Below are 21261 nucleotides of genomic sequence, written 5' to 3' on the forward strand. Positions count from 1 at the left end.
ACCTTCCCTTCCTCCCTCATCTCTGCTCTGGGGGGAGCCAAGTGGCCATGTCACGAGGACGCTCAAACTGCCCTCTAGAGGGTCTGCATGGAGAGAAACTGAGGCCTCCTGGCAACAGCCATGTGAATGTGCCGCCTCGGAGGCATATTCTCCAGCCCCAGTCAAGCCTTCAGATGACTACCACTTTGTAGTCACTTTGGCTGTCCTCTCGTCTGCAGCCTAATGAGAGACCCTTGGCCAAAACTGCTCAGCTCAGCTGCTCCCCAATTCCCAATCCACAGAAACTGGGGGATAAGAAATGTTTGTTGTTTTAAGCCTCTAAGTTCTGACAGTATTTTGTTCCACAACAATACATGACTAATACATCCCCCCATTTCACAGGTGAGGGGATTGAGTCTAGAGACATGAGGAGATGCCCCAGGATGCCTCCAGCCCTGTGAGCCCGAGGGCCAGCCCAGCTCATTCTGCTGATGCATAATGAGCCGGACGTCTTTCGTTTTTTCTGATCTTGGATGCCGTTTCCCAAAATCTTAAACTAGAAGTCCCTGGAAAATCTGACCAATAACTCAGCTGTGACAAGGAAAGTTGAGCACAGATGTCCTGGTTCTAGAGGGAGTCTACCCACTTGCTAAATTGCCCCAAATAGCCTTCTTTGGTGGGTTTGTTTTTCAGGAGATGATTTTTGTTTTTTTCCTGTCTGGGTGGAGCTTTCTAGACTGTAGTTGTTAAGTCAGGGAAGACAGGAAAGCATTTAGCCCCTTTCCTTTCCTTGGTGTTGAAGGGCATATCCTTAAGAAACTACCCACTCTCTCTCCGGTTTTATGTCCGCGTCGGCTCTGGCCTCGCCTGTGAGGCTGCGTCAGACAGCGAAGCTGCAGCTGTCGCCCTGGTTGCGTTACTGGAGGAGTGATCGCCCTCCCTGCTCCAGTGCTGAGTGTCTTCTCTCACCAGCTGCAGTTTACATTCAGGATGCACTTCCTGTCTGAAGCCCCCGTCTGCCTCTCATATCTCCCTAAGCCATATGCTTATGTGTTTTAAGTACAGATGGAGACATTAGTCATGTAATTCATCACATGGGAAAATTCAGAGACTGGCTATTTTATTTCAAAGTAAGTATTAATTTCTCCCTTTGGCACTCATAGAAAAATCCCAAAAATGTCCAGGGGAATTGTTGGTAGAATACCTACCCCGGCTTACTTTGGCTGGATTCTTCCCCTTAAGGTTATAATGTGGCACGACACATCCAGAAATTATAGAAAGATATGGAAACCTAGTGTGGTGGATTTATTGCAGTAATGGCCTCAGTTCTTTACTCCTTAGTGTATCCTCAGTCTTTGGCCTGTGACTTTGCAGTACCTCTTTCTAAACAGGCAGTGCCTGTTCCCCATTTCTTGAATCTAGGCTGGCCTTGTGACTTGCCTTGGGCAGTAGAAGGTGGCAGGGTGACTGTGTGACAGTTCCAAGTCTTGGCCTCAGGAGATCTTGGAGCATCTGTTCTGTCTCTTAGAACCTTGCATCCACCATGTGAACATGCCCAGGCTAGCCAGTGATTAGCTGACAGCCAGCCAACACCTAGGCAGAAAAAGCCCAGCCAAGATCACCAGAGCCACCAACTTGACCTACATTTGACCATAAATATGTGCATAATAAGCACAGCAAAAATAGTCACCCAGTCATCCTGTAGACTCATGAGCCATAATAAGTGGTTGGGTTTTAAGCCACTGAGTTTTGGAGTGATTCGTTATGCAGCATTATTTGTGGCAGTAGTTGGCTGATGCACATAGGAGTATTGTTTGTTTATTTGGTTTTTGTATTACGTGGCATGCTTAGACCCCAGGCAGGAGACAGGCTATGAGAAGTTTTCAGAGAGAGAACTTTCCATATCCTGCTTGGGGGTATAAGTCTGACTGACTGTCTAAAATCCCAATAAGACATATTGCCCATCTGTGTGCAGACTTCCAGATAATTGTCCTGTTTCCAGCACAATACCACCACCCTTGAATGGGTTTAGTGTCCTTCTTTGAGAGCCCAGTCCCACTGATTCAACATTTCTGGAATTAAAAACCTTCTACCTTCTGCCAGAGGTCTACTGCACCGTATAGAGATGTTTTAACAAAGTCGCCTACTTTCAGCCACACCTGTCTCCCATTTCCACCAATTCCTGAGCATTTGGTGGGGTTCCGGTTCTGACTTGAGTTGGTTTCCTGCCTTCCCTCTTGCCAGCTCGGAGCTCTCTGCTTGAGGAGGTAAAAGCTTTAAGACAGGGTGAACAGTCAGGCTTCCTTGCTGGAAAGTACTAGGCATCTGCAGAGGCAAGGGAGGGGAGAACCTGGGCCATGGCTTTCTCAAGGTCACGGGTAAGAATGACCCACAGGGCAAAAGAGGATTGATGAAAGCAACGTAAGGGGAAATAGCCCTGGAAGAGAGGTTGAGAGGCTTTAAATTGAGCTTTAGCAGTATTTTCAGTGACTAGCAGGAAAAAAATGCTGAACTAAAGCTTATAAACAAGGAGCTGCTTTGATGCAACCTCTCAACTAGTTACAACTCTTATCTTCCCAATTCTGTCCCAGTGGCTGAAAGTTCACTTATGCCTTAAACTATCACTGTGTGTTTTGGGGCCTGAGTTTTTCCAGAAGTCAGGTTTTCTGTCATTGGTCATCGTTAGAGTGTCCATGTGGGAAATATTACATACTTGATATTTTTATTAAGTATTATTCTTGTTTGTGCTTTTCTTTAAAACTGTTTCCTGGGTGATGTCCCAGAAAACAACCAAAGAAACAAAAAACAGAGAGAAAAATGTTCATGGTCACTGCCAAGTATAAACAGTTCTGATAACTCCCTTCCTCTCCTCATTCTGTCCCCAGACTTCTTTTCCCACTGGGTCCGGTTACTCAAATAATTATTTTATTTTATTTTATTTATTTAATGGAAGGACTGGGGATTGAACCCATAACCTCATGCATGCTAAGCACACACCCTACCACTGGGCTATCCCTCCCCCCCCTCATTTTATTTTATTTTTTATGCCTATAGACTTTATTTTATTTTGTGGAGGCAGTAATTGGGTTTGTTTATTGTTTTTAATTTTTCTTTTAGCTGGAATATAGTCATTCAAATAATCATTTAAAAATAAGGCTTATACAGAGAGGAAAATCGAGACTGAGATAATCAGCCCACGTCTTGCAGATATCTATCAAGGGACTGACAGGTTGTTTGAGATCAGTTACACAATGCCGTTACAGCAGATCTGCTCATATGGGAAATAGGTTTTCATTTAGTCGTCCAGGGGCTGATGGCAGGAGATCCATGCTGCAGGGTCTCATGGGACTTTTCCCCCAACCACTCCCTCTCTCCGCCGTCCTCTGACCTCATTACAGTGTTTGCAGTATTTCCTTAAAGAGATAAAAATGTTGTTTTCCTGCTCTATTTGCTTTTGCACATTTGGTAAATAGCAGCTCACCTTCCTCAGTGATGCTGTATCTGGGTCCTCCACCAGCATTGTAACCAGAGCTGACGTTGTAATTGTCCTTGTAAATGCTAACCCCATTTCAGAATGTAGGCTACTGCATAATTTATTTAGTACTTTAAAAAAAAAGTGACGTGTAATTGACTTACAACCTTACATTAGTTTCAGTTGTACAACATTAATGATTGATGTTTGTATATATTGTGAAATGATCACCACAGTAACTCTAGTTAACATCCATCTCCAATACACAGTTATAGAATTTTTTTCTTATGGTGAGAACTTTTAAGATCTACTCTCTAAGCAACTTTCAAATATGTAATATAGTATTATTAACTATAGTCAGCATGCTGTACACTACGTCTCCAGAACTTATTTATTTTACAACTGGAAGTTTGTACCTTTTGCTTTTTCACCTATTTTGCCCAATCCCCAGACTCCTTGCCTCTGGCCAACATCAGTTAGTTTTCTGTATCTGTGAGTTTGTGGGTTTTTAGGGGATTTTTTAAGATTCCACATGTAAGTGAGATGGTACAGTATTTGTCTTTCTCTGTCTGACTTACTTCACTTAGCATAATTCCATCCATGTTGTCAAAAATGTCAAGATTTCATTCTTTTTTGTGTCTGAGTAATATTACATTGAAAATATACAACATTTTCTTACCATTCATCCGACGATTGGCACTTAGGTCATTTCTGTATCTTGGCTATTGTAAATAATGCTGCAGTGCACCTGGGGGTGCATATATGTTTTCGAGTTAGTATTTTTGTTTCCTTTGGATAATCCCTCAGAAGTGGGATTGCTGGATCATAGAGTAGTTCTATTTTTAATTTTTTGAGGAACCTCCATACTATTCTCCATAGTGGTTACACCAATTTCTATTCCCACCAACAGTGTACAAATGTTCTCTTTTCTCCACATTCTCACCAACACTTGTCTTTTTGCTAATAACCATTCTAATAGGTGTGAGGTGCTGTCTCATTGTGGTTTTGGTTTGCATCTACTTGATGATTAGTGATGTTGAGCATCTTTTCATGTGCCTGTTGGCCATCTATGTCTTTTTTGGAAAAATACCTGCCGTTGACCCTTGAACAACACAGGAGTTAGAGGTGCCGATCTCTGCGCAGATGAAAATCCATTTATTACTTTTGACTCCCCAAAAGTTAACTACTAATAGCCTACTGTTTACCAGAAGACTTACCGATAACATAAACAGTCGATTAGCACCTACTTTTGTGTGTTCTATGTATTATATACTGTAGTCTGAGAATAAACTAAGCTAGAGGAAAGGAAACATTACTAAAAAAATACATAAGGAAGAGAAAATACACTTTGAGTCGTGTACTGTGTTTATTGATACCGTAAGTTTATGTCTTCTGTTTACAAGGTGAATTGTCTGTCAGTACCTACTATTATCTTGTATGATACAGAACATTGTTGATGTTCTGTATTACTAACACTAGACATCATCACAAAGGAAAAGCTAATATGAAAAAAGAAATTCATATTTATTTACAAGTGTAATGATTCGTGCATTGATAAGAAGCAGAAATATGGTTGCCTCGTTAACAGGCACAATTGCTTCATGGTAGCCTAACATGTAGTACTGAATGAATCGTTACAAAATTGTTATGGTGTACAGTATTACAGTCACATTCACAATACAGTATTGGAAACATTGTTACATTTTTTTTTTTACAACTACTTACCTGTGATTACAGGCTGATATAGTCTCTCCAATTATAAGAGAGAGGCATACTGTATGGTAATTAAGTCTTTGAAAGCAAAGTCATAAAACAGTAAGAAAACTAACACATTATTTTATAGTAACTATCCTATGCGTATGTAAGGGTAGACTAGTAGCTACATATGTCTTAGGATTCATGACATATCTAACTTTTTCTTACTTTTTTCAATGTTTCTAGGCTACATAGTTCATCTGTGAGTTTTTTCAAATTGTCACAAATCTCCCTTTGTGGACAATTTCCCTATTTGGAAAAATATGTTTTTCCAATATGCTTATTGAAAAAAAGCCACAGATAAGTGGACCCATGTCGTTCAAACCCATATTGTTCAAGGGTCAGCTGTGTTCAGATCTTCTGCCCATTTTTTTGTCTTTTTGCTATTGAGTTGTGTATGTAGTCCTTTCATTAAAGATGAGTGAGGGGCAGTTTGCTAAACATTTTCAGGCTTGGGGATAATTATAATGCTTATGCTATATTTACTCCCCGTCTTGATACCTAAAGGATTCTAGATGTCTCTCTAGATTTCCTCAGGTGAAATAGATATGAAACTTAAAGCTCAGGGCCTGCAAAAATGCACATGGACAACATCAGAGGAGAAAGAGAAAAAAAATTACGCAGGCTCCCTTCCAAAGATGAGCCAAAAATTTGGCTCTAAGTTTTCGGATGGCCCAGTCCGAAAGGGAAAAGAGAGTCAAGTATGTGATTCATGTTGTCTGAGAAATAAAGGCCTGCCAGTAATTCTGAGGAAGTAAAGCTTCTCCTAGCACATAGTTCCCACGCAGGTCCTCACATGGCGCGCATCACCTGTAGAGTCAGCAGGACTGCTAGTGTGCTAGGGGTGTTTATTACAAGATCCCGCTGTATGATGCTAAGAAGGGTGGCTATCAGGGCATTTTCCAACAACAGCAATTGTTCTCAAGAGTCTTCCACAGTGTGATTAAAGTGTCCAGTTCTCCAGGGGCCTTACCAAGAATCAAGTCAGGAGTCTCCAGAGATGGTTAGCTGGCTAATGCTTAAAAGAAACTTTCATTAATACCACTTATCTCATCAAGAGTTTTGGTTTTTCCTCATCACGCTTTTAAGCAGGGACTATTACTAGACAGCCCTGCAAAGGCTAAATAAAAGGAAATGAGCTTAGTTTGCACTGTGAGAGTTCCAGTTTTGTTAAAAAGAACGTCCTGGCAGTGAGAACTAGCTTTTAGAGTGGATTTCTATGAGAATAGATGCTTTTAAATAGAGTTTTATCTTGTTCATCTTAAAAGTTGGAAAACCCTGCATAAAGCTTTTCCCAACCCTGTGAGGTGGTGATGGTGACAGTTCACTTCCACTGTGCTGGAAACGTAAGACTGTTGGATGCCAATCCTTGACTCCTGAGCTGGGTCAAGAAAGACAAGGAAAAGGAAACATTAGAAAAGGTGGCTCATAAATTTCACTTGGGCTAGGGTTCAAGTTCCATGACCCCAGAGTTCAACTTGGAATCATTTGTTGGAGATTTTGTGGGAACCAAGAATTCCAGAGCCCAGGGAGATGGGAGAGCATCCCGGGAATAGACTCTTTATTGAAGCTCGGTTCCATTCCGTGGTGGTGAGCTCCCTGGGGCCTCCTTTCTTCATGATTTTAGGACTGGAGGAGGCACTTACTAGGCACCTCTGGAGCTCAAACTGGGACATATCATGGCCCTTTCCCACACAAGAGCTGACCCTTGGAAGGAGATCTTCCAACATTCCATATGGGCCTCCTGAGACAAAATGACCCAAAACAAATGCAGTGGATCTCCCTAATGACCACACTGAATTCACCAACTGTTTCCAACCTCAGCAAAACCAAATTGTGTAGCACACTTAGACCAGCGATTCTGGCTGGTTAAAAGGACATCATCCATCACCCAGTTTCTCTCACCTGGAATCAACCTAAGTGAGACTGAATTACCATCTAGTCAGGGAGACCCTCCCAGTTATAAGTGGGATGTGACAGTCGTGGGTATGGGTCCTAAAGCAATGCGGCCGAGTTGCCCAGATGTAGGTAGCGTGCTTGTTGAAGAGATGCGCCATCCGTGCCTAGCCTGACAGTTTATCCGTAATAGGAACGTCTTTGAGGTGGACTTGCTAACTGTCTTGAGTCTGGTTCCCCAGAAGTGAAGCCTCAGATGGGGGTCCTTGGGCATGGAATTTGGGGGGGCTGCTTATAGGAGAAATGTGTAAGGGAACGAGGAAAGCAAATTGGGAAGAAAGCAAGATGTGGTTTAAGGAGTCACCTAGTCTCTCTCTGCCTAATCCCATGGGGAGCTCTGGAGCATAAAGAGCATCACAGAGTCTGTCAAATCTTGAGGCAGAGGGGCTTTGGTAACCTACACCAGCCAGTCATTGGCTCCCGCCACCCTGTGTGTTGAGGGGAATGTGACCTCCAAGCACCCCAGTTGAGGCAGTGCTAGTTGTCCAAGAGCATCCTTGGGAGGAGGGGTCAGATGTGAGCTCTTAGCTGCAGCGTCTGTAGCAGCTTAGAGAAAAGACATCCCAGGGAGTAAAGCAAGACAGCAACAGCAGCTGCTAAAGCGGCACGTCCCAAACGTGAGTGTGCGCCGGCACCCTCCGAGCGCTTATTAAACACAAACTGCTATACCTCAGCCCCACAGTTTCTGAGTCAGTAAGTCTGGGATGGGGGCCTAAAAATTCCCATTTCCCAAGTGCTGCTGCTGCTGCTGCTGCTGCTGGTCCAGGGACCATGCTTTGAAACCACTGTGTGTAGCTAACGTTTTAAAAAAAACAATCAACCACCTCTGGAAAGCTAGGTTATGGGGATCTTCACTCTGGGCACACAAACATTGGCACATGAACATATTTATAAAGGTTAAATAAAGTGACGGTTGGCTCATCGGAAATGTCGACAGACTGATTTTATCAGCTCATTGGTTCAGCTTAGAATTACATTCTCTCATTCATCACCAATCCCAGCTCCTGTGAGAGAATTTCAGCACAGAGTCCAAGGGAGGTACCACTGTGCCTAGAAACAGACGCCTCAGCAGTCGAGTGTTTGGGAAGAAGGCTGGGTCGGGAGTTCGGAAGCCTGGGCTCCATACCTGCCTACCCCAACCCCCACCCCCACCCCCACCCCCGCTCCGAGTGGCTGTGGGGTCATTGGCAAGTGGCTGCAACCAGTGTGTCCTTAGTTCCCCCAGATACAAAGTTTTAAGAGACCTTAACGGTCACTTCCAGCCCTGAGCTCCTCTGCCATTACACCAGTATTTACCTTTGGGACCCCAAGCAAACTACTTGACTTGCAGGTCTTAGTTTCTTAACCTGTTAAATGGGTACAGTGCACTCAGGTCTCTCCAGTGCTTCCAGCTGGCCTTCTTTGAGCATTCTACCCAGAACATTTTGATGATCCCCGTCATGACTACCAGACTCTTTGTCCCCAACTGAAAAGGGTCAGAGAAAAGCAGCAACACCTGAAAGCACTAGTTTGAGTTTTTTATAAAAAGAGGAAACAGAAAGAGTCATTGATTTCTTGTTGGACGCTCTCTGACATGTGATGCGATCGCAGTTCCTGGAATCTTGTGCATTGGGGTCATTAATCGCCAAGCTGACTCAGGGACCTCACAGGTCCTGACAGGTCAGGAGCGCGGGGCGCTCCTCATAAGCTCCAGGGCTCTGCTTTAATCCTCGGGGACTCCACGCAGAAATCCATCATGGTGTCTTCAAAGCGGTGTGGTCTATTGTATGAGTGCAGACTTGGGTAACCCCTGATGAGCGAATTAGGAGCACAATGCACATCGCGTGAGTGGAGACACCCCTGATTAAAAATGAATCAACTTGGTAATTCAGAGAAAGCACTGCAGTGCTGACCTTAAGGTTCTCAGGAAACAATTAGACCTCCTGTCTCTTTAGTCTGTATATTGAGGCAGGAAAGCCACACAACGTGCGTGGAGTGGAAATTTTTCTTTATTCAGCCATTCAGTTGGATCTCAACGTGTGTGCGCGTATGCACTTGTGTGTGTGTTAGAGGAAACAAATGTGCCAAACAGTAAACATCTGGTGTGCTATGTAGACACAGCTACTTGCGACGCGCAATGAAGAGAAAGAAAGCAGGGTAAGAAGGGCAGGTTGGGCTGGGGCAGGCCGCTCGGGTGGGCAGCGTGGGGAGGAGTTGCTGTCTTCTCTAAGGATGTAAGCTGACTCTCAGATACAGGGGACTCTGAGCAGAGTCTCGAGGGCCACGAGGGGTGAGCTGTACTGCCGCGTGGAGGGACAGTGCTCCCGGCAGGAGGGACATTGGTACCCAGCGAGCGGAGTGCTCAGGAAATGGCAGGACGGTCCAGGGCTGGAGCAGAGGGAGCTGGGGGAAAGGGGCCTGAGCACAGGGATGACATGAGCTGACAGGAGTTCTTTTTGAAAGGATGCCTCTGGCTCGACGTGGAGACTGCACTGTGGAGGGGAAAGATGGAAACAGGGAGACCATTGAGGAGACAGGAATCTAGGCTAATGAGATGTGACTTAAGATGGTTATTAGGCCTGGAGGTGAAGTGTCCAACTCCAGATATATCCATATTTTGAAGGTCGAGTGAACAGAATTTGTTAATGATCTTGCTATAGGATGTGACAGAAAGAGAGAATCAAGGATAAATCCAGTGCTTTGAGTGTGAGCTACCGGAAGAAGGAAGCTGCCATTTGCTGACATGTAGAAAACTGAGGGGGCCGAACGTGTAAAGGGTGGGGTAGGAAACAAGGGTTTGCTCTGGAATGTTCCACCTTTGTGCTGCCTATTAGATACCCATGGGGAGATGTCATGTAGGCCGTTGGAGTCCAGAGTCCAGAAGGGAGGTCTGAGCTGGAGACACAGTACTGGGTGGTGTCAGCCCCATCTTTTTCTTAAACAACCACAGATTCTAAGCCTCAGTGGTAAACAACATATTCCAGCCAAGAAACTCTAGATTCATAATAGATTTTGCTAACATAAAACAATGTATAAACAAGTAAAACAAAACCATGATGGTTTTAAATAAAATTCATCTTCAAATGAAACATGTGAGTATAATTTTATAGCCAGAACAGGCACGTTCCAACAATATTCTAGGGCTCAAATTAGACAGCTGGTCAGCTAGGCCCAGGAATGACTAGCCCTCCTCCCTCCATATCTCCATGCCTTTGTGAAAGAAGGGGTCAGTGAATTGGACTTCATCAAGATTAAAACCTTTAGTGCATCAAAGGACATTATCAAGAAAATGAAAAGACAACCTACAAAAAGGAATAAAATATTTGCAAATCACGTGTCTGATAAGGGGCTGATGTCCAGAATATATAAAGAACTCTTGCAACTCAACAAAGAAAGACAGACAACCCAATTTTAAAAATAGGCAAAGGACTTGAATTGATATTTTTCCTAAGAAGATATGCAAATAGCTAACAAGTACCTGAAGAGATGCTCAACATCATTAGCCATTAGAGAAATGCAAATGAAAACCACAGTGAGCTGTCACTTCAAACACCCAAGGATGACTATAATCAAAAGAGTGGATGCAGATACTACTGCTATATATAAAATAGATAAACGACAGGGCTAGCACAGGGAACTTTATTCAATACCTTGTAACACCAGAAATGAACACAACATTGAAAATCGACTATACTTCAATTAAAAAAAAGACCAAATTAAAAAAGTGGAAAATAACAAGTGGTGGTAAGGCTATGGAGAAATTGGAACCATCGTGCCTTGCTTGTAGGAATGGCAAATGATGCAGCCACTGTGGAAAACAGTGTGGTAGTTCCTCAAAAAGTTAAACATAGGATTATCAAAACATCCAGGAATTCCACTCCCAAGAAAATGGAAGCAGAGACTTCAACAAATACTTGTACACCAGTGTTCACAACTAATGAATATTATTCAGCCATGGGAAGGAAGGAAGTGCTGATACGTGCTACATTGTGGATGAACCTTGAAAACATAATGCTGAGTGAAGGAAGCTAGACCTAAAAGACTACACAGTATATGATTCTCTTTATACGCAGCATCCAGAATAGGTAAATCTACAGAGGAAGAGAACAGAGTGGTGGCTGCTTGGGGGATAGGAAGTGACTGCTTCCTGGCTACGGGCATTTCTTGGGGGATGATGAAAACATTTGGGAACTAGACAGAGGTGGTGATTGCACAACACTGCCCATGTACTAAATGCCACTGAATTGTTCCCTTTAAAAATGGTTAATTTCATGTGATGTGAATTTCACCTCAATTTTTAAAGAAAACTAAAAATTAGAAAGGATCGGCCAAAAAATTTGAAAAGCCAGTGTCCAAAGCAGACCCTGCTTTGCGGCAGGAAGGTTATTCTTCCACAGATCTTCATAAATAAGGCCTTGTGTCTCCAGAGCAGAATCCTTCAACACAGCAGTCTCCTTTATGCGGGGGGAGCCAACGCTTTCCTGAAAAGCAGGCATCGAAAGGTGGTCGTTTCCCTAATTTACGTCCACTGCGTTTATATATTCCATTGCTTCCCAGGGTTGAAGTGTTTTGAAAATAACTTTTAACGAACTAAGCAGAATAGCCTGATTCCTTGTTTACCAAAAAGGAAAATGAAAGAGACGGAAAGGCAGGACTGAGCAAACTGTGCCTTTGAAAGCACAGACTGTATGGGGAGGGACACGCTGCTATTTCCAGTCTCGTGTGGGTGTGAGGACAACAGGCTTCTGGAAACAGCTGTTTCACAGTGGAATGTGGGAAGTCTCCTGGGACTCAGAGACCCACCCTCCACAGTGAACCAGGGGAAAGTTCCCAAGAGCTTGGAGAGTTCAGTACATTTAAACCATTTGAAATGGGGACTCAGCTCTGGGGTTTGACTGAGCTGTAGTATTATTTAGCGAGGCTTTGCTCCCTCTGTTCAAAAGAATGACTCCAGGGAACTGAAAAGCTAAACCAGAAACAGACATGATGTACTTTCCAGAAGAATGACTCTCCTCAAAGCCACTTCTGCAGGGATCCAGCCTCCCTCTGGGGGTCTGACAATCTGCCCACTTCTGGAAGGAAACCGACTTGGGTGGAGGGACCATTGACCTCTGTGCAAACTTTTGTTTCAAGATCCAGCATTCAATGCAAACTCTTTGTTATGATGAAGGATTGAAGATGATTTGAAGACTGAATTTGCTTTTGTTTTTGTTTTAATGAATCATGGTATCCACCTTTCAAAGCTTGTCCCCATGTCCTGAAAAGTAAAACCAACCCATTTCCACCCAGCTACAGAGAACACACTATAAATAGGACCCCCAAATGGTGGTTCGGTAAAAGCTGGGTAACAAGTTGATCCATTTATTTTTGTTTTTCCTATAAAACTTTGTGTCTTAAACATAATGAGGGTAAGGAAGAAGTCTTGTAACTTTAAGTATAATTACTTTAAGGGTGTATCTTTAGCTGCATGCTGGTCAACATTGTTAGCATTCATTCATTCTGTCATTCACCCATTCAGCAAATACATATTTACTGCTTGCAGCGTGCTAGGCATCATGCTAGGCGTGGGGATACAGTGATAAGCAATGCAGACACAGTCTCAGTGTCAGGGAGCAGGTGATGCACAGAGGAATACAGAGAACCGTTTACCCCGCTGGGCGCTGAGATGGAAGGGGATATTTTCCATCATCCAAGGTCAAGGTCTTCTTCCCCCATCCTTCATTTCTGTTTTAAAATTAAACTCTATCCATGATGAAATACAGCAGGACCATCCTCTTCTAGAAACATGGGTCCTCAAAATCATCAGAAGGAAATAGTCCAGTTCTACATTTCCCAAAGTCAGGATGATTCAAAACTAAACGATGGTGACGGTCCGGGCAGAGCTGGAACTCAGGCCTTCCTCCTTCACTTCTCAGGTTCTCAGCTCTGGGTCTCCTGTGAACTAGACCAAGAACACATGTGACTCCTGCCAAACAAACACTAACTTACAGTTAAATTTGCTGAGAAAACTCACAGCTCACTCCCTCAAAACTGTGAAGTCTGCAGAGTACTAGCTCAGCTGAACGATGCACAGTTTATGTGGCCAAAAATGCATGCCACTTACACAGTCACACAGGAGTCCGGGGATCCCCAGTAAAATCTACTTCCTCGATCGTGTTCTAGCCTTCCCCAGTAACAGTAGGTACCACTTGCTTCACAATTGCATAACTGAAAGGCCCATAGTAATATTTTTTCTCCAAAGCAAAGGGATGTTTCCCTCAAATGTAAATCCGTATCTCTACGCCTTAGGAAGCAAAATACAATCCCCCATGTTTAACCACCTGTTTTTCCATGATCTGTTCTTCAAGCTTCCCCTGAAGCTTTAAATGAGATCCACTCCTAACTGGGATCTCCTAACTTGTTTACACAATTTGCAGGTGGCACAAAGCTGAGTGTTGGTGGAGGGAAGAGCTGAGAGAGCTTTGATCAAAATTAGCCTTGACAGGCTGGATTCAGACCGCAGTATCGTCCAGGTAACTTCCGACTAACGTCTTCCCCTCCAGGCAGAGAACATTAGCCACAGAGGAACCAGGTTGAGAAGCGGCCACGTAGCACCCAGGCCTTGGACTTCAGGCCTAAACTGACCTGAAATTCTATATGAAATCACAACATAACAGGAAGACCACAGCTTTGGTTTATTTAGTTAGATTTCTATTTTTTAATGGAGGTACTGGGCATTGAACCCAGGACCTCGTGCGTGCTAAGCACACACTCGACCACTGAGCTACACCCTCCCCCCTGGACCACAGCTTTGGGGATTACAAAAAAGGTTCTCACCCTCTATTTAACCTCTCTCATATTCAGTTTCTTTAAACAATAACATTATAATATCCCCTTTCTACCCTGAGCTTTTCTGAATTCGGCAGTGTTAGAGTATTTTTCACTCTCTTCAGCACTTGGGAAATATAAGTTATTTGCTCTGTCCTGATATTAAGTTACTTTAGTGAATATTTGAGTGGGATAGTGGAGAGGCAGCTGCCTTGAGGTTAAATGGTTCAAAACCAGTTGGGCAATAGCTGAACAGTTTATCACAGCAAACAATTGGCCTTCCTAAGTTTAGATTTCCGGATCATTGTTGGAGGCCCTGAAGGAGGTCAGGGACAGGGTTACATGGGCTGCAGAGCTCTCACTGAAAACAATTTATGTAAAATAAAATAAAACAAAACAGAACAATAGGGGACAAGGGGCATATGGGAAATCTACCTTCCTCTTAATTTTGCTGTGACCCTAAGACTGCTCTTAAAAAAACTCAGTATTAAAAAAAAACAAAACACTGCCATCAGTGGTACACTGCCTGTAGGGGGGCCTCCTGGCATTCATGCCCTTATGCAATGCCCTCTCCTTAAAGGTGAGCTGGACCGAATGACTTCTGACTAAGCAGCTTCTAACTAGAAGGATACAGCAGAAATAATGAGTCGTGACTACTGAGATTAGGTTACAAAAAAGACTGTGGCTTCCATCTTGCTTTCCTGCTCTTCCTCTTTCACTGGCTCAGTCTGATGGAAGCCAGTTGTCATGTTGTGAGATGCCCTGGGGAGAGGCTGACATGGCAGAGAACTGAAGGAGGATCCAGCCAACAGCCAGTGAGGAACCAAGGCCCTCAGTCCAGCAACCTGTGAGGAACTTAGTCCCGCCAGCATCACTTGAGTGAGCTTGGGAAAGAATCAAAGAATTTAATGATGTGAAGTTTCACTGGTAATTGATAGGACAGATCTGAAGCCAGAAATGCAGACATACTCTCCTCTTCTTTTAAAATGAACATAGCCAAGACATGGAAACAACCTAAATGTCCATTGACAGATGACTGGATGAAGATGTGCTACATATATACAATGGGATACTACTCAGCCATGAAAAGGAATAAAATGCCATTTGCAGCAATATGGATGTACCTGGAGATTGTTATTCTGAGTGAAGTCAGCCAGAAAGAGAAACACAGATGCCATACTGATAACACTTAACATGTGAAATCTAAAAAAATGACAGAAATGAACTTATTTAGTAAACAGAAACAAACTCACAGACATAGAAAACAAACTTGTGGTTACTAGGGGGAAAGCAGTGAGTGGAGGGATAAACTGGGAGTTTAGGATTTTCAGATACTAACTACTATATATAAAATAGATAAATAGCGAAGTCCTACTGTACAGCAAAGGGAACTATGTTCAATAGCTTGTAATAGCCTATAATGAAATAGAATATCAAAAAGATATATATACATATATATGTATATATATCTCACTGTGCTGTACACCAGAAATTAACACATCATAAACTGACTATACTTCAATTTTTTAAAAATTTTTAAAAGAACATAGAATATGCCTGTGTGCAGGGTTTTCTTCCTTTTCCTCCCTGTCTTCTCCTTCCTCCTTCTAATGAAATCGATCCCAGAGAAAGACACCACAGTCAGCGTAGGGGTGTGAGAATGGAGAGCAGAGATCAGAATGGGGCACTGGGGGACCGCCTGAGTGGACACCTCACAGGAGAGCCAGACCGCTTAGAGCAATTCATCTTTTGAAGCTGACAAGAATGATGCCTGACCATTCACACACCCGGCAGCCTTCCCATCTGAGTCAGCAGCTGGATTTATTCCCAGTTGTCAGGAGCCCCATTGGAGGTGATCTCCATCCAGTTTGTTATGGACAATTGTTCAGATCCCCCAGGCAGCCTTCTCAGTTTCTTCTTGGCTGAAGGCATGAGGATGGTCAAAGACTGAATGGGTGTGCGTGTGTCCTTCCCTCTGTCACTGATAGGATGATTCTGATAGTTAGGGTCAGGCCTCTAGAGGTCCTGGGCTGCCTTTGATAGATTCAGCTTTGATGCCTGGACATCCCAAAAGTTTAGAGATCCTAAGTAAGTTCCGAAGACAGAAGGGCTAGTGCTATGAAACAAAAAAGGGTGAAATGTAACTGCCATGTCAGCAAGGATGCAGTGGAACAGAGTCAGGGAAACACACCCAGTTCTTAAAATTCTAATGCCAGATCTGCTGCTGGCAAGATCTTTCCAATAAAGCAATGAGCAGTTCTGTGCTTTTATTTCTTCACCAACTGTACAATCATACCACCTGTTGATCCCAAAGGAGTAATGGCAGGTTAACTCCATAAACAAATCTTATTTTAACACTATTTATGCTCAAAATGGCTGCAAGATCTGTACTGGCCCAACCAAAGGCTGTTTAATTACTCAACTGTGAATCTGTATTCTCCCTTATATGGCCTCGTGGACCTTAAACAACCTGACTACATTACCCGTGATTTATGAAGCACTTTGCATTTAAAATAATCCTCATTTAATTTTCACAACAAAATTGAGTGGAAGATGTCTCTATCACCAGTTGACAGATGAGTACACCAAGGTTTACAAAGATAAGTAACATGCCCCGTTACACACTCCATCCCCTGACCCCACTTTCTGGTGCCTCAGAGGACCTGACGTTCTGTTTCTTCATCTGTTGGTTGGTGTCTGTCCCCGCCACGGGAACACTGCCCTGTTCACTGCAGTGTTCCTAGGGCTCGCTACACTGCCTGGCACAGAGCAGATGTTCACGAGTTTAGGGAATGAATTTGCATGTCTTCCCACCTCATCATGATTGCTTTTCCTTATGATAAAAAGCCCAACTTCTTTCACCACTGGACTTCCAACAATATTTCAGACATTCAACCCTGGGCGTCGTAACATTTTACGATGGAAAGGGACCCTGGCAAGTCACCAGCTTTCCTAGTATCCCCAGATTACTCAAGAGCAATTACCCAGCGTTCATAGTCACCTATCATGTGCCAGGTACAGTGCCCAGCACCAGAGGTACAATGGGAATTAAGAAAAAGAATATGAAAATGAATATATGTACATGCATGTATGACTGAAGAATTGTACTGCACACCAGAAATTGACACAACATTGTAAACTGACAATAACTCAAAAAAAAAAAAAAAAGGGACTATTTAAGTTGCTCCCTGAGAGGAAGAGACAGAGGGAGGCACGGTGTCCACACCACGAGGCCAGCGCAGCGTGTCTGGGAGAGCTGGGGAGCAAGAGTGTTACTGGGCTCAGCTCTGGCTGCTTGCCACTCCAAAATCAGTACTTGAGAGAGGGAAATTTGGTAGAAAGGAAAGTTGCCTTTAATCAGAATGCCGGCAGTCTGGGGAGATGATGGGCTCAGTGTCTGCAAAAACCAACTCCGAAGATTCTGCTCCGCCATGAAAGTTTTAAAGGAAAAAGGGAAGTAATCTCAGCTAATCATGGAGACAGGGTCTGAGTCGGCGCCATCCCCACCGCGCTTGTCGACGTCTTGTGATCTTTCCTTAGATTGCTACCTTGTTCACACGTTTTGTTCCCAAGATGACCGAAGGGAAAGCTAGGGAGGAGATCTGGTCATCTGTGAATGACTTATTCTCCATTTCTACTTCTCTGATTTATGAAAAGAAGAAACAGGTTAAGCAAGGGATTGTGTGATCAATATTTGAAAAGTGTGCTTGGACTGGACATTAGTGGAACTCGGAGGTGCCTGGTTTAAAGTGAATGACAAGACATAAGGGGCCTCCTGTAGAGAGCTCTTTTCCTGCCCAAAGCTGCTTACAAGAGAAGGGGCCCTTAGCCTGAGGAGAGGAAGAAAGGCTATCAAGGAAGATTTCGTGGCAGTGGTGATTTCTATTCAGAAGAAAGAACTTATCCTGAAAAGTAGGAAGAAAATAATATCCAGGCAGAGGCAACAGCAAAAGCCAGGCACAGAGACATTTCAAGCAGTCTAACTGCGTGCATTTCAGAATAATGAGTTGGAATGGGCACTAGACCAGAGCCAATTTGGAAGGTGCGTAGTAAGTTCTGTTTTGACAAGTGGAGTTAGAGCAGCTTGCAAGACTCCAAGGGGAGAAATCCAAAAATAACTTCAGCTATGAATGTTAAGTTCAGGATGCGCCCAGCCAGGACTTGAGAGAAGAATGTGGGAATAATCAGCATATAACAGATGAGAAATAGAGACTCAGAGAGGTAAAGCAGTTTGGTGGTGACCACACTGTGGTTACCAGCATCTTGAGGCCTGGAGCCCAGCTCTATGCCCTAGCAGCCCAGGGCTGCTCCCACCACTTGCTGGCTTCCACCAAGCCAGGCCTCCAGGCTGCAGAGTGGCTAAAGTCCTGCTCAAAGGTGTCACCACTGTGCCCTCCAGGCCTCCATCTGCTTTTCCATAGAGTGGGTAGTTCACCGTGATCATGAGGCGGCCAGCGCTTGCCCAGGGATTGGAGTAAAACGCTCTCATTACTAATGTGGCTTGAAGATTCATTAGAGTGGGCGGCCACCCACACACCAGTAGTTATTCAACCTGTTGGAAAAACTCCCCCACCCCCATCGAACAGGCTCTGTTTCATTTTGAGGGATGTCAAATTTTAATAATATTGTACTTACATGTAAATATAATTACAGGTGGCAGAATAAATATAGGCATGGTATTATTTATCTTCTCTAGTGCCTCTGATTTAGAATCTGGAAAGCAGCCATTTATCTATAAGCCCAAACTTGTCACTGGCGTATACAGCAGACACCCAGATAACTGCTTTTGAACGCCATGGGGAAATGGACACCATACTCCCTGGCAGACAACGATCACATTGCTAGTGGACGTCCAATATGTGTTATTCCTTTCTTCCAGAATAACAATGCCCAGTCTTTATTTGATTCACGGCTGCTCAGAATAAAGACTAAACATCCAGATTTCTTCAGAGCTGGACATGGCCACGTGGCTAAATTCTGGCAGTGGGTCGAGAGAAGAAACGATGGGCCTTAAAAGAGAAAGGCTGTGCCCTACCCTTTCCCTCTCGCATGCAGGCACAGGTGACAAACTAAGGTCACAGCAACCGGGAGAAGGAGGCTGCATCCTGATGTTGTGGAGCCATTGTGCCAGAGAGAGAAATCAACTGTCTCGGCCACGGTCGTGAGGCTTCCTGTGGCAAGCTGCTGCATCAGCAGCCTATCTGTGGCAGACACCGCAGGCGGTTTAAAAGGATTCAGCAGAGAATCTGTGACACTATGCCTATTAAAGAAAGTTTGGAGGGAAGGGTAGAGCTCAGGGGTAGAGCGCTTGCTTAGCATGCACATGGTCCTGGGTTCAATCCCCAGTACCTCCATTAAAAACATTATTTAATTTTTTTAAAAAGAAAGTTTTTTTCTGATTTTTTAGAAAGAGGCATATCATTCATTTAAATGCACAAAATCTTAAGTGTACCATAGCTTGGTAAAATTTTCCATGTGCATATACAGTCCTCCCGTGGTACCCGTGGGGGACTGGTTTCAGGACCCTCTGCAGTTACCAAAATCTCTGGATGCTCAAGGCCCTTGTGTGAAATGGCAGAATATTTCTGTATAACCTCTGCACATTCCTGTATACTTTAAATCATCTCTAGATTATTACTTACACCAACTATAATGTAAATGTGATGTAAATGGTTATAAACCCAACGTAAATGCTACATAATTAGTGGCCATCACTCAGCAAATTCAAGTGTTGCTTTTTGAAACTTTCTGGAATTTTTTTTTTTTCCCACCTGCAGTTGGTTGAATTTGTGGATGTGGACCCTGTGGATTTGGAGGGCCAACTGCAATTACGAAACCATCATTCAGTTCAAGATAAAAAGAAGGGGTGGGCAAACCGCAGGCGGACTCAGTCCTACTTTGGTAAATAAAGTTTCAGTGGAACCCAGGCGTGCTGACTTGTTTATGTATCGTCTGTGTCTGCATCACGCTAGGATGGCAGAGCTGAGTGCTTGGCACAGACTGCGCCCGACAAAGCCCACAATATTTACTGAATAAGTTTGCCAACCCCTGTTATAGAACATTCTGGAGCACACCGGAAGACTCCTTCCTGTCCTAAAAATGAATTTTACCCATCAAATCTTGGAATTGGTGAGCAAGAATGATAATAGAAAGAGGACTACGCCAGGAAGGTTGCATTTGCCACGCAGGCTAGACGCCTCTGTTGGTTTTCTCCTCTTCGTTGGAACAATCAGCGTCTAACAGTTTTAGCTTGTCAACAAGTAGCCTGCCAGTGCCTGGCAGAACTTCAATTTTTAAAATGATCTCACAAGAGTGACTAGGAATTACATTAAATGAACCGGAGTGGAGAGGGAAACAGATTTCCTGGGCAGCTGCATTCCCGCCTTTGGTCTGTCGCTCTACAGTCGGGTCTGACCGTGGCTTGGTCTATACTTTCCTTTGTTTACTTATTCGAAGTTCCAGGACGTGGCACATCAGAAGGGGGCTGAGAGTTCATGGGTGTGCTTAGGCCCCAGTTCTTACATAATCGTCCAGTCCATTTGACTTTGCAGCATCCGTCACATAATTTTTGTGCCTCCTTCACCTCCAGTCTGCCACTTGAGGTTATGTATCTGTTCTATAAGGCACCTGCCCTGTTGATAATACCAAGAAAGAACCAAATAAGTGAACCCAACAGCTCGGTTGCAACTGTCCTTTTGCCTGGGCAGGAAGACACACACCCACAATAAATCACCACTGCCCAACAATCACAGGACCCAGATTAACGAGAAGCTTGGCCCTCTGTCCAGGATGCTCTAAGAACATTCAGCACTTTGGGATGGCAAGATGGCTCCCCTGAATAGATGGCAGAGACCAGGTACTCTCCTCCGCCAGAAAATCTTGGAACAGATGCTTCGAATTCTAAAGCATTCTATCCGGTGCTCCGCTCCGTTTATCCAAACACAGACAACCAAAGGGCCACCGTAATAATAAAGAGGACATCCTGGACGCACATCCCCCAGAGCACAGGCAGAAGCAAGGCCACACCCAGCTCTCAAAGAGATTCTGTTCCAAAACTCGTGTTAATGTTTTAAGAATTCCGAAAGCACACTTAGATTGGAACTGTGATTTCATGGGTGATAGGCTCTGAGCCCAACTCTCCGAAGTCTATTCATCCTAGTCCCAAGCTAATACTCCAGCTAAAAGAAAAGAGTTATTTTTACACCGTCTGGGAAACTTGAGGAAACAGCCTTTCTTGGCTAGCCTGGGGAGCACGTGACTGCGGGCGCCGCTGTTTCAGTGCGCCATGGCGGGAGTGGGTCGCAGCAAGGGGT

At 44.0% G+C, this 21261-nt stretch overlaps 1 long non-coding RNA gene across 1 annotated transcript in view; it reads left to right on the forward strand.

Moving 5' to 3' along the window:
• LOC116662043 overlaps positions 1-13653 on the forward strand; it is a 39283-nt gene extending 25630 nt beyond the window's left edge. Inside the window, exon 3 of the long non-coding RNA XR_004318022.1 lies at positions 13558-13653. This is a non-coding gene — a long non-coding RNA (uncharacterized LOC116662043). The remainder of the gene's footprint in view (positions 1-13557) is intronic.
• Positions 13654-21261: the final 7608 nt, after the last annotated feature.

Source organism: Camelus ferus, chromosome X (genome assembly GCF_009834535.1).
Source record: "Camelus ferus isolate YT-003-E chromosome X, BCGSAC_Cfer_1.0, whole genome shotgun sequence".
In the NCBI taxonomy this organism is placed as follows: Eukaryota; Metazoa; Chordata; class Mammalia; order Artiodactyla; family Camelidae; genus Camelus; species Camelus ferus.